Here is an 11,832-nt window from a genome sequence, read left to right on the forward strand (position 1 = left end):
AGTATCAGGATCACAATTAAATTTCTGCTAGGTACTCGCATTTATTCCCATTTATTGATGTTGCTCAACCAAATGCTTTGCGTCTAATGCATGTAAAGGCGGACATTTTCTTGAGCTTCGAGCAGAAACCGTAAACGCTCGGTACACTTGAAAAGCACTCATGTCGTACCACTCTACATTGAGCATATAAGTGCTTAATCATAACAGGTCATCATAAGGCTTGAAAGGTGCTCATGACAATGCGGCGGAGGATTCTCGGCGGCCCGATCGCTAAAGGTTCTGAAGTTTCTTGCGAAACAGGTGAAAAATTTCGACATTTAAATTCCGCATTCTAACCAACTCCGCAATTGTACCCTTTCTTATTCACATACTCAATGTGCACATCAGAAATATTCGGCTGGATTCGGGAAAACTGAGGCACAGCAAACATATAACTTTATTAGCAACAACTTGTAGGTTTGGGCGAGTCGGTTCATGATGCGAAAACTAGAAGCAGTGCTAGTCTAGACAGCGCTAGTCCTGTTGTGTGTGTTCCTATTTTTGTCGTCGTTTTTTTCGCGCTGCTTCTAGTTTTCGCATATAACTTTAGTGCTGGGGTTATTGATTGGAGCAGAACTGCAAATGCGATGTCATTTTTAGACAAATGGACGTGTAACAAGCTGCAAGGACGCCAGATCTTAAGATCACTTCGCAATTCAGCTTTTCATGTAATCAGTTAGAGCTTTCGCGCCCCTGAAACACGTATCTGAAATTTTCCATTAAAGTTGTACAGTCCGCGAGAACTCTATTTCGCACAATTCATGTGACGAAATTAATATTTTTTTGGTCTCGCTATAAAGCAGCCAAAACCTTTCCGATAGGAGAAAGAATGATTTAATTCATTTTCACTAAAGTTTATTATTAATAGATGGTGTAATGTATATGGTCGGTTACAATCAACGTGCCATTTGCGAACTATTTCAGTCAATTCTATACCGCGGCACAATAGACCATTGTAAAGCCACATTGAACATAAATTCGCGTGATTGCACTTTCTTATCTGTTATGTACTTCCTGGTGGCAAATACATTGATCTCCAGAGTGTTCAAATCTTGCGATTTTTCAAGGTTATAAAAATATTTTAACGATATTCTCCGATCGAATAATTCTTCACAACGCCGAAGAACTCCAACTTCCATATTGATGTCAATGCATGCGCTCATCATTATGGCCATCGCATGTCTAGTCAGCATCCGATTAATAGCTTAACTTCAGTCAGTTCAGAGCAAAACTCGATGTTATCCCTTAGCCGGAAGTTTCCCTTACGTCTGTGGTTGACGGTCAGTGCTGTTTTCCTTATTTGACCAAAGGCCGTCATCGCGTTTGTAGCTACACTACATGACTTATTTCTCAACATAATGCCCAAACGCGCTCGCGCTTGTTAGCTCGAAACCTAAATGTTGAACTTCAAAGTAAAATTGACCAGTGTTCAACTTGTCACTCGATCAGAGACGAATACTTTTCACCACGTCGCGTTATTTTGCTCTGCTTTCGATAACAACGGCGTTAGATTGATGAGCTCTGCTGACAAATCCTCATCACTCTATGCAGCCGATGTAAGGCTGGACAAATATATAGATCAATCTAACGGCGTCGAGCAGTGCACCTGGTCCCATGTGGTGCGTCACCAAGGGACTTGATAATTAAGTTCTCATATGTGTAGAAGCGTACGGTACGCTAATTACGTTGCGCAGCCTCTACAGTCAGCCACACATATCGTCAACGGCACGTGAAGCGTCTACTATTAGCAATGTAATTTTATTACTTTTTTTTTCGTTTTGCATGCGAGGCACCGACGACGGCAGATTACCGCGAGGCACTATAGCTATGCATTTGTCTAACGCGTCTTGAAATATAAAGCTACAGCGTCCATAGAATCATAGAAATATAAAGCTACAGCGTCCAGTTTTAAAGGGACACTAAAGGCAAATAACAATTTATGTTAGAGTGAAAGCCCAATGTATGACAACTTCTAAAACGGCAATATTATCAACAGCAGTGCCCTACTTACCGAGAAATTAAGCTAAATGTATCACATGACGAGCGCCACGAGTGGGACATTTTCGAAGTGATCCCGATGACGTAGGGAAGTCGGCCTACAGTAAATCACTAGTAATCAAACTAGCAGCAGTAAAAAAAGAAGATTCCGAGCATCAAAAGACGTAATAAAATGCTGTTTGTTCATTTCCGCTTGATTCATGGAAAACAAAACCTCCGTGGCGTTGCCATGGGGAACGGCGCGCGTGGTTCAAAGGTTCCGTTTTCGCCGAGCTGTGCCTCGCCCGTCTCAGTGGTAGTTTCGGGATCACGTACTGCCGTGCGTGTTTTGCGCGCTCGTGAAGGTCGCTCTGACAGAAATGAAGCTTAGAATAACAGAGAGCTGAGCTAGTTGGTACGTATTCATTCTAAAAAGAGACAGGGCGTGCAAACACGGACACAAGAAAGAGATCAGGACACCACAAACGCCGGCGTTTGTGGTGTCCTGATCTCTTTCTTGTGTCCGTGTTTGCACGCCCTGTCTCTTTTTAGTCTGACAGAAAGTTCGACAAAATGCCGCATGCGTGTGATATTGCCGGACGCCCGAATGGTGCACAACGCCAGTGCTGCAGCAAGGAAACCGGTGTGTCTTTTCACTGGGTGCCGCGGAATGAACCCTTACGCTCGAAGTGGCTTAGTGTCATGCCATTGCGCCAGTGTGCTAAACAGTCAAAACCTCTGCGCGTGTGCTCGCTGCACTTTCGTATTGAGGATTACGAGACCAACCGCAACTTGGTGACGGCTTTGAATGTGCCCCATCCGAGCAAGTCTTTGCCGCAGCGCCGTTGTTGCTACTGTGGGTCCCGCTACTTCCGCTCGGCTGCTACTAGTGTCGGCGGCCGCGCAGTAAAAGCGGGCAACGTTGGGCATGGCAGCAGTGACGTATGAGAGTCGTATTTTCAGGCGGGAGATTTGAAGCGCGCTAACGCGATGCGGACCACTAAAAACGTGATTTTATTTCAAAATAAGCACTTCCTTGGCACAAAAGCAGCGCTACGAGGTTTCTGGACCGCTATTTCAACAATCAACGTCGACTTAATATTTGCCTTTAGTGTCCCTTTAAGCACGTGTTGCTCCCATTGATAATTATCATTATGTGAAATAACGGAACTAGTAAACATTTTATTACCATTCCAACAGAACAGCAGTGCGCGTTGCGCGTTACCCGCCGCAAATGCTCCATTATGCGATTCTTTTATACGTATGAGTCAGAAGATCAGACAAATCCGCGGAATGTTTCTCATGCATTTCCATGCATCATATTCGCTTGCTTATCTTTTTGTTTAGTATTTTCAAGACGTATAAAATGATCACCATGCGATTTCTGACTGGCATTATTGCGTATCTTGAGGCAGTGCATCGTTGGGATTATTTTAACTTCTTTATAATGTAGGTTACGGTGTACCTGCTTTGTCTTTTATTAAAAACAGGGGTTCATTTTTATTTGAAATGCTGTGCTAAAATGATGAATGTCACGAACATATGCAAGGCGACCTCTGACAAGGTGATGGGATAACAGAAACTTTTCAAATAGGCATATCGAGGAATATGAGCTTATTATCTGTAAGAGATAAAGGTGTAACTACATTGCACATTAAAGAAAAAGATAAATTCGCGTTAACTTAATTCCAACTTGTTACTACCTAGACGTACACGCGTAAATTTTGACAAACGCAAGTCTTTAGTGGTGCTGTTTCGGACATGTGTCCCATTTTCTTGGCGGCTTTAGGCGTGCCTGCAGATGTGCGGCTTCTTCGAAAGAGGAGGCGGCTCCACCATTCTGCCCTTGCGGCACTAGAAAACGCTGAGAAAGAAAACCGGAGAACAGCGGAAAAAAAGAAGTTTCCCTCTCCCCACCGGGAGCTTCCGGGGCGCGGGCCGCAGTAGCGCATGTTATTTTGCTTCTTTTTTTTAAGTGTGTTTTTCACTCCACGCTCCCTAGCTACACTGTAGAGCAGCGCGCGGTTCCTCTTTGATCTTTCCCGCACTTTTCCACCTTCTGCGTTTTATTTTCCACAGCACGAGTCTTCAGTGGATTGCCATTGCTGTGTGTTCGTTCTAACAATCTTGAAAGAATATTTCTTGTTTATTTATTATTCGTGTATTGGTACTAAAATCTTACATTGCGGCCACGCCTTTTGATGAGTTTTTTTCACATAGCATATATGGTATTTCCGTTTGCCTGACTTATCCGTCAGCGAAAGATGAGAACGTTTACTCATTCGATTGCGCAAATTACATAATAAAGGACTAGCTGTTAGAACAAAACATTGCGTCTCTCTATCCACAGGCTGTTAGGGTGCAGCGCTGCTCGGGCAGCACGCAAAAATTTTCATGCTTCATGTTGTCTGTATAAAGACGATGCTTCTTTTAAGTTATACAGAATGGTTTTTAATGGCCGTTTTAGTTCAGAAATGACATAAATGTATTATGTGAGCTCGGTTTAATGCAAGCGGGTGACATTACTTGCATGAAAAAGCAAAATAAATAATCGCCTATCTAAATAAAGTTCATTTATGACCTTCAAATTACACTGCCTTACCTACGTACTGCAACTGACTAACTGTAGCCACTGAGTTTGCAATAATTGGAATGAAATCTTACGATTTAATATTTATGCCATCAAATTTGAGGTAGAAATTCACTGTTTGCTTCGGTCACGTTTTTTTTTTTTTTTTGTAAGAATCCGTTTTAAGCATCGAACAACGACAAAAGCCTAGTTTAACGCCCATGTATACAAATACTGTCGCACACTTGGCGAATGATGGTCTCGAAAAACTCTAGATACGCACGCTTGGAGAAACCATGCACGAATGTAATGGCTCGCTATTATTTTTGTTATTTAGTCAATAATGGATTTGGATTGTTCGCACAAATAATCTCTATCACTTGGTGTAATCAGCTCAAGGACCACAAGTATGTTGTGTGTCACAGGTGATTTTTGTAATGTTTAAAAAGATCACGCTGTAGGAGTTGTTTACACTTCCTGCAGTGTATTTTATGCTGCCCTAAAATAATACACGCTGTTCGAATTCTCTGCCGGCAACCAAGGCCGGCACGACGTGTTGCCGACTTGTCGCCCAGACAAGCGTTTGGCGCGCTCGGCGTTCACTCGGCCACCAACGGTGGTGCGAATCGTGCAGCCGACCTAGTGCCGACAAGCGTTTGGCGCGCTCGGCGTTCACTTGGCCACCGACGGTGGCGCGAATCGTGCAGCAGATCTAGTGCCGACGTAGCTGGCAGCGCACCTCCGGCCGACCCTTTTCGGATGCCTGGTGGCCAGTGAAGTCGGCTGCCGGCTATTTGCCAGTGATCAGCCAAACGTCGGCAGTCGGCCAGCGTTGCTTGGGAAGCTAGAGAGACCAGACCTCTTACTACTGTGTGAAGAGCTGGGAATTAAGGTTGGGAGAGAAGAGAGAGAGTCACAGCTGATTAGGGCTATTCAGGAATGCGGGGCGGAGGATGATGAAATTGAGGAGTGCTGGGAGGAAGTTGAGAAGAACAAAAGATGGGCTGAAGAAGACAGGATAATTGAGAAAAGGCGATTGGCTTTAGCACTTTATCAGGCATCAAGTAACCCGAATAACGAGATAGCACCCTCAGATAAGAAAAAGAAAGGCAGTCCTGCTAAGTCCACGTCTACAGTGAGCCACTCCGAAGATCGAAAGAAAGAAAAGGCGTTTAAGGCTAAGAAGCCGGTTGTATGCCACCGTTGCAAAGAGCTAGGTCACATCGCAATCGGCTGCCGCAAGCCTAGGAATGTTCTCTGTTTTCGGGACAGCAGCGACAATGATCTGAAACAATTGAAACCCCCCATTCAGGAATTAGTTGAGGAAAACGTACCGCGGGACTCTGCCGCAACGTTTGATAGTGTACATCCGTACTCTTTGACAAATGAGGTGACCACAGGCGAACCCCCGTGTGCATGGCAATTAGTTGAAAATGAAAGTGTGTGTTTGCCATTAGCCCGCGTTGAGAGTGAGGGACCGTTCAGACTGCTCGCCACGGAAACTTTGGTGTCCCAGAACCTGCCCGAGCATTATCCCTCTCAGAATGACGTGGATATGCTTTCGAAAGGCCTTTGTTTTGGTGACGAATCGGCGGCAGCTATGACGGATCCGATGGCCTGTGAGTCTGCTCATGAGGTTCCGGAAGCAGAAAGCGCTAACGAAGCAGACTGTAAAAGTTCAGATGATGAGGCGCTTAGCTTACCACGAGAGGAAGAGGCGCTCAACATAGCGCGAGGTGATGAAGCGCTTAGATTAGCGCGAGGTGATGACTCTCATCAAGGAGAGACATCTGATGGCGAGCCGGCTGGTTTAGCAAGTGTCGATTGTAGCGTTGTTTCTGAAGAGCAGACAGCTAGAAATAACGCCGAGGATAAGCCAGTTGAGCCGCCTGGAGTTTTGAGCAATGTACTTCCGAGTATTATTGCCGAGTCGGGGAGCGTTCCGTGCCGCCCTGAAAGAAAAAGGCGCCAGCGAAAACTTTGGGGAAAGGGGAAAGGTCCAAGTTGCCTCGAGCGGAGGCTGGAAACCTCGAAAAAGTTCTCTAAAAGTCAAAAGTTGCGGGTCTCGCACAAATCGAGATTAGGCATAAAGCGTGTCGCGAGGGCCAAGAAAAGAGACGTCGAAGTGGTCGCCTGGTTTCATCATCTTTTTGGAAGGCTAAACGGTGGAGCAAAGCGAGGTGGTGCGTACGCGACTGTAACGACAAAGGTCCTCCCCCAAATTTGCGAGAGAGTGACCGCTGCTCTGGGCGGCCCACAATGAGGAAGCTTAGGCGTCCGGGTGCGTCTTTGTCGGAGTTCGGGGCCCGCGGGACAAAGGTCACCGCCACTGTGTGCTTCGGACAGGTTGGCTTTTTTGTCCCTCCGTCGCGATCTGCCCCATCGACAACTGTGGTATGCGCGTCCCCCCAGAGCACGTCTGAAAGGGTGCCGCATGAATTTACGCAGTGTCACGAAGGATACCAAGAATTTGTCTTGTATCCAGTTTTATTATTTTGTTTAGCTGTCTAACGTTTGCATGTCTGCCGATGAGCAAGGACTGTGTCGATTTTTGAGTTTTATTTTCCTCATCTTAACTGCAGACATTGAGATATTTGCTAAACTGCTTGTTTGCTTACATTTTGCAAAAGCTAGCACCCGAGTAGAGGGTTTTGCGCTGATTTTAACAGAGAAGTAGGCTGAAGGTAAAAGCCTCTGTTTAAACCTTCTGTTTTTGCAGTGTAGTGTAGGTTTTTGCTTTTGTTGATTTTATTTTATCAGCATAGTTTTCGGACAGCGTAAGGCTACCAAGAATTTCTCTTGTATCCAGTTTTGAATTGTTTTGCTTTTAATGTTCGCGTGTCTGCAGATCAGCAAGGAATATGTCGATTTTTGTAACTTTTATTTCTTCCTCATGATAACTGCAGACATTAAGATACTTGTTGAACTGAGTGTTTGCTTACATTTAGCGAAACCTAAACACCCGAGTAGAGGGTTTTGCGCAAGTTGATTTTTAACAGAGAAGTAGGCTGAGGGTAAAAGCCTCTGTATAAACCTTGTGTAAATTGCAGCACACTTGTTAGTATGTGCATCAGTGTAGTGTAGGTTTTTGTTTCTCTGTTTGTTTTATTTTCATACGCGCAAGTTTGATTTTGAGTTTTACTTATACTGTGAGAGGCGTAATTCATTAACTACCTCCTTTCGTTTTGTTTCGCCCGTAGCACCTGCGTGCCTTGAACGCTGTGAATCTCTCTGGGAAATGATACAAAACGTTAGGCTGTTGATTTGCTTCGCACGTAGTAGGTCTGAGTTTGTTATGGCTTCGTTATCTGATTCTTGATTTTCACGAGTGAGCGCACCAATTGTAAATTTCTAGGGAGTTTTACCAAAACTGTAACCTGCCATTTCTCGAGGTCAGTTGAGTGCTCTATGTTTGTTGTGTCTCGGGTCTTGCGTGGTTCGTTTCAAGCGTTTGCTGGCCATGGCTCAGGTCCAGAGATTGGTGCAGCCTGCGTCAACGTCTACAAGGGAGCAGATCTACGGTCTCTACGGAGTGCTTTGGTGCTACAACCCCTTCGAGACCTCCTGTGACGGTGGACGGGCTGTTATGATCGGCCTGCCTGGCTTGGCGCCGCTTTGACGCATGAGACGTTGCGGCTAAGACTACCCTGATTTCTTCCGGGTCAGCGGTTCCAGAGATGCCCCAAGAGCGGCGACAACACGAAGGTCGTTCGTCTAATATTCTCAGGTTGTCTGCGCCCCTCGTAAAACCCTTTGGGCACGCCTGACCGACTGACAGATTAGGAAGAGTTGTTGGCCGTCGAGGCGGCTTGCTTTGTCGTCAAGGTGGCCCGGACAAAGGGCGTCTGGGAACCGTCAGCGGATGCATTTCCCACGTTCTCCGTGGCGCCTTGTTGCCGCTGTTTCCACAATTCGTGGTCTACCTGGCGCCGCATACCCCTCACTGCAACAGATTACGAAATTGACTTCCACGTAAGACTCAACGTCTTCGTGCTGTGCCGTGTAGTGCGCGGTGGGCAGTGTTTTTCCCTCGCCATGGGACGGACTGGACGTGCCTCTTTCTCCTTTCGTGGGTTGGGAAGGAGGCGGCGTTTCACCTTCCCCTTTCGGGGGCGGAGGTGAAGATGGAAATTTTCATTGGACTGTCCTGGCCTCCATTGTTTTTTTCCTACAGGGAACCCTGGGAAGACCAGGACATAAAATGCGAGCGCCGATGCGCTCCCGACGAGCTCTCGCAAGTTCTCTCAAGCTCTCACAAGCTACGAGGAGCTCCCCTCGAGAGCTTCCATGATGCTAACCCCATCATGTAGCAACACGCTACCTGTAAATATGTAATAAACGTTACTGGTTAACAGCTCCGGGCTCCTCTCCTCGACATCTCCCCGGGACTCTGGCTGGCTCCGGTCCTCTGGGCAGAACCCCGACTACATCAGCTCTAAAATAAAATCCTCAACTTGGCAAAAACGCTACATTGGCCAAATAAGCGGAACAGCGGACATGATTGAGCATCATAACACTGTGCACAGAAACTTTAATCGAAGTAGTTTTTGTTTTAAGCGAGAAAAAATTTTTTGAAGTTGACTACCTACACTGCATTATATTTCTTTGGTGCTTCGACGTCACCTGGTAGCATGTTGGTGGGAAATACAAACCAGCGGCGTGCCGATGGTGGTTTCTTCGGTTAAGAGGAGGTATAACGACGAGTTCATGAGTATTTAAATATAGCTACGTAGCTACCACAAACCATGTGAGGCGTTCTGCTTACACAAAGCGACGAAGAGCACTGGCCTGTCCGGTGTGGGTGCTGTCACCATGTGAGGCGTTCTGCTTACACAAAGCGACGAAGAGCACTGGCCTGTCCGGTGTGGGTGCTGTCCTCCATATTGGACGATGCTGTGCACCTCAGTGCACTTGTAATAGTCACGCATCGTGTCATTATACGTAAAATCGTTGTGCTGGAGATGGTGGGTATCGATCCCTGCACCTCTCTGTACGTAACAATATTTAACGCATGCTTAGCAAGCTCAATACACAGTGGGCATTTCCGCTGTTTTGGAAGTATGCGTGTGCGGCCGCCTATGCGGGAAGGGGTACAGCGGGCAGAAATCGCTTTCATAAGCGTTAACTAGGAGGATCATGATGAATGAAAATAGCCTTAAAAAACGCAAGACAAGACGAAGAAGGCTACAGCACAAACGCCTTGCACAAGCGTCTTACGTTTTTTCGCGCTATTTCGCGCGTAACAATATGATCTACTTGCTCCCTCTCCTTGTAGGCCTGTAAGGTGCCCGTGTTCTATAAGTACTTCAAGTGCAACACTCAGCTGCTTCTGTCCAGCTTCCACAGAAGGGTACAAACTACTGGGTTAAGCAACTGGCCCCCCTTGTCAGCTTGTATTTCAGAGGTGATCTTTCAATTACCTTTGCTGAACAGGCTTTAATAAATTAGATGCATTCTTTTTTGACACTTACCCCCGCAGTGTGAGGATGGTTTAGTGATCTTTCGCACTCACTTTTGGCGGCAAGGCCTATGTCAAAGGCAGCTATACCAATGATGTTGTTTGGGTTCTCCAGATCAATTTTCATCAGTTTGAAAATGTGCCTGCAGCATCCAGCTTTTCCTTTAACACGATTCGTCCCAGCAGTGACCGCAACAGGCCGTCCAGTGCTGTTGCGAGAAAAGGCAGCATCGGCTTCTCTGTCTGAAACTCAGCCAAATGGTTCCAATTCTTCTGATACTGAAAGCATAAAGGCCAGCTTTACTGGCAGCATCTCGTCTTTCACAGCCATCTCGACATGAGCATAGCTGCCACACATTGGAGGTTTCTTTTCTTTCTTCGCGTGCTCAACATATTTGACCACATTCGGGAGGACTTGCAGTGCCCTAGCAAGAGCCTTGCCATTTTCCAGCCAGTGCACTGAGCAAAACTAGCGGAAACAGTGTGCTCCCTGTGAAATTGACATAGTCGGCTCGGCGTGCAGGGACTTTTCTTGAATAAATTGTATATGCTTCTAAGAAACACTACTGTGTTCCACTTTGTGACATTGTGGCCTGTTTTAAATGCACCACTCACAACGTGCAGTTCGCAGCTTCAATGTCCACAATATTCTGATTTCCATCAGACGCAGAAAACTCTTCCTTCAATGACTTCAACAACTTCAAATCGACGTTTGGACCATCCATCAAAAGTTGAAGTATTTTTGCTGGCTCAATGTTCTCGGTGGCCTTTTTGAAAGCGGCAGCTAAATCCTCTGCGCGAGTGTGTCCTAAAAAACAGGACGTCAGGTAGCGGGTTTTGACGTCACCCGCTGGGTCCAAAAGCCTCATCAAAACGTCCATTTGCTCTTTCTGAGCAATTTTGTTCAGGGACTCGTCAAAAGTTCCGACCACGTGTGGGACACCATGCAGCTTTGATAGCAGCCTGTTGCGGAAGTACGGGGCTGTACCGCAACAAATTGTATAGCCAACTTTGTCCTTACCAAGTTGCATCGTCTTCGCGACGTTGCACGTGGGGAACATGATGGGAAAAAGCGCCGCCGACGCTGCTGCTGAACGAAACTATCCATGGGTCGCTATAGTGTTCAGACACCAAACAACTTCTGCTTTCGTGACACATTTCTTGACCAGAAACCCATTTAAGGATGCCTTCCCTTCAGGCGCGACAGCCACTGGTTTAGCAGGCACGCTTTGAGCACTCTTGCTTGGCACAGCCGATACACATTCACTCGTAGCAGTCACGGAACACTGCAAGTTGGGTCCAGCACCGAAAAACGCGCGCATGTTTGTCTGGGAAGCACTTTGCACCACGCTCACAGCAGCTAGGTGTTTCTTGCTCAGAGTGTGACTGGAGACGGCAGCGATGCCCATATTGCTAAGCGTGAATGTCTTCTGGCATGCTGCACACTGAGCCTTACTTGTATCGCTCGGCACTGCTCTAATCCATGAGGCGTGCTCGGATATTTCCGCGTTCACCCAATCAGAGTTAAATGAACACTTCTTCGCAAGAGGCATAGCAACTCACTGCGTCGCAAGAAGAATGGCAATATGGCTGCAGCTCAGGCAGCTTGAGATGGGGATTGGATTGGATCCGATCTGGATTACCATATTTACTTTACTACTGTTTTTGTATCCCAGTCCAATTTACGCACCTCTAAATTACACTTTTTAGCAAATAATAATAACTACAAGTCACATAATCTGTGCACCTTGCCCTCTGCTGATGGCACTTCTAGCCTAACCAGAAGGCC

The 11,832-nt window shown here is 46.4% G+C and overlaps 1 pseudogene; it reads right to left on the reverse strand.

Moving 5' to 3' along the window:
* Positions 1-10,169: 10,169 nt before the first annotated feature.
* LOC125759282 (uncharacterized) lies at positions 10,170-11,602 on the reverse strand (annotated as a pseudogene).
* Positions 11,603-11,832: the final 230 nt, after the last annotated feature.

Source organism: Rhipicephalus sanguineus, chromosome 7 (assembly GCF_013339695.2).
Source record: "Rhipicephalus sanguineus isolate Rsan-2018 chromosome 7, BIME_Rsan_1.4, whole genome shotgun sequence".
Taxonomy (NCBI): Eukaryota; Metazoa; Arthropoda; class Arachnida; order Ixodida; family Ixodidae; genus Rhipicephalus; species Rhipicephalus sanguineus.